Genomic DNA, 2423 nt, shown 5'->3' on the forward strand with positions numbered 1-2423 from the left:
GTACAGTGACACAGAGACGCACACACAATCACAGCTGCAGCATACACACTCTGAAATGCAGGTGTAGAGCAGCGTGTAGTTGTGACTCTGTGTCTCTCTCCTCCCCCTCTCCTCTCCTCTCCTTACTTTGTTTAAAAGAATAGAAGCACACCCAGTGAGCAAGGCATTGAGCAGCCCCACATCCCGCTTCACAATACCGCTACATATTGACTGACTGTTCGCATTGTGTGTGTATGGGTAAGACAAACCACATTTTCTACTTCTACTTTCTACGATTGGGCAAGTCAGCGGTTGTTTGATAACAGAACATAAAACATCACAGAGTGGGTTGAACTGCATTGCTGGAAATCAAGGCCCTTTAAAATGTGTACCTTCCCAGCTCAGGTATTGCTGAGGTAAAGAGACACTTCCTACAGGAGGACAGGACGTTGTCAAGGAGGGGATGTCGTCACGTGTCCTGAGGGCTTTCTTAAAAACATTGTTTTATTATTTCTAAGCGTACGTTGTTATTGCCTTTTAGCTCTTGAGCATAATAATCTCAATCCCGTTTGAAATGACACTAAGTGCATTTGCATGGTGGCAGATGAGGGATGTCGCTTCACTCGAGGCTTGCGTACTGATGAAGATGTAGTTTCAGTGTTTAATGCTCATCCCCTCACTGTGTGTCTGTGTGTGTTCTTGTCTCTCGCCTGTCCTGTGAGGATGAAGATGTAGTTTCAGTGTTTAATGCTCATCCCCTCACTGTGTGTCTGTGTGTTCTTGTCTCTTGACAGGTCTGTGAGGATGAGACGGTCTCCACAGTCTGGAGTCTGATCTCTGACAGCCTCAACATACCTGTCAATCAACAGGGACTCCTCTACAAAGGCAAGGCGCTGGCAGGTAGGCTGAACAGCACAGCACAGCACAGCACAGCACAGCACAGCTCACCCCTCCTCTCACCCCTCGCCTCATCCCTCCTCTCACTCCTCGCCTCACCCCGGGTCAGTGTGGCACAGCCTGCCTGCTCTTCTGAACAAACACTTCAGCCCTGCCGACGCAGTGAGAGTCTGGAGCAGCAACACAAGGTAACCTGAACACAAACACACACACACACACAGACACACACAAACACACACACAGTGAGAGGCTGGAGCAGCTACACAAGGTAAATTGAACACAATAAACACGGCTACACACACAATCCTAGCTGCAGCAGATGTACAATGTTATACAGACACACACAGACACAGCTGTACAGTGACACAGAGACGCACACACAATCACAGCTGCAGCATACACACTCTGAAATGCAGGTGTAGAGCAGCGTGTAGTTGTGACTCTGTGTCTCTCTCCTCCCCCTCTCCTCTCCTCTCCTTACTTTGTTTAAAAGAATAGAAGCACACCCAGTGAGCAAGGCATTGAGCAGCCCCACATCCCGCTTCACAATACCGCTACATATTGACTGACTGTTCGCATTGTGTGTGTTTTGGTAAGACAAACCACATTTTCTACTTCTACTTTCTACGATTGGGCAAGTCAGCGGTTGTTTGATAACAGAACATAAAACATCACAGAGTGGGTTGAACTGCATTGCTGGAAATCAAGGCCCTTTAAAATGTGTACCTTCCCAGCTCAGGTATTGCTGAGGTAAAGAGACACTTCCTACAGGAGGACAGGACGTTGTCAAGGAGGGGATGTCGTCACGTGTCCTGAGGGCTTTCTTAAAAACATTGTTTTATTATTTCTAAGCGTACGTTGTTATTGCCTTTTAGCTCTTGAGCATAATAATCTCAATCCCGTTTGAAATGACACTAAGTGCATTTGCATGGTGGCAGATGAGGGATGTCGCTTCACTCGAGGCTTGCGTACTGATGAAGATGTAGTTTCAGTGTTTAATGCTCATCCCCTCACTGTGTGTCTGTGTGTGTTCTTGTCTCTCGCCTGTCCTGTGAGGATGAAGATGTAGTTTCAGTGTTTAATGCTCATCCCCTCACTGTGTGTCTGTGTGTTCTTGTCTCTTGACAGGTCTGTGAGGATGAGAAGGTCTCCACAGTCTGGAGTCTGATCTCTGACAGCCTCAACATACCTGTCAATCAACAGGGACTCCTCTACAAAGGCAAGGCGCTGGCAGGTAGGCTGAACAGCACAGCACAGCTCACCCCTCCTCTCACCCCTCGCCTCATCCCTCCTCTCACTCCTCGCCTCACCCCGGGTCAGTGTGGCACAGCCTGCCTGCTCTTCTGAACAAACACTTCAGCCCTGCCGACACAGTGAGAGTCTGGAGCAGCAACACGAGGTAACCTGAACACAAACACACACAAACACACACACAGTGAGAGGCTGCAGCAGCTACACAAGGTAACCTGAACACAATAAACACACACACACACACACACACACAGTGAGAGTCTGCAGCAGCTACACAAGGTAACCTGAACACAATA

The 2423-nt window shown here is 48.3% G+C and overlaps 1 long non-coding RNA gene across 2 annotated transcripts in view; it reads left to right on the forward strand.

The window, feature by feature from the left end:
- Positions 1 to 781: 781 nt before the first annotated feature.
- LOC131740030 (uncharacterized) overlaps positions 782 to 2423 on the forward strand; it is an 11429-nt gene continuing 9787 nt past the window's right edge. For both annotated transcript variants that reach the window (XR_009330649.1, XR_009330648.1), the window contains exons 1-2: positions 782 to 1064; positions 2005 to 2110. This is a non-coding gene — a long non-coding RNA (uncharacterized LOC131740030). The remainder of the gene's footprint in view (positions 1065 to 2004; positions 2111 to 2423) is intronic.

This window comes from Acipenser ruthenus, chromosome 12 (assembly GCF_902713425.1).
Source record: "Acipenser ruthenus chromosome 12, fAciRut3.2 maternal haplotype, whole genome shotgun sequence".
Lineage (NCBI taxonomy): Eukaryota > Metazoa > Chordata > Actinopteri > Acipenseriformes > Acipenseridae > Acipenser > Acipenser ruthenus.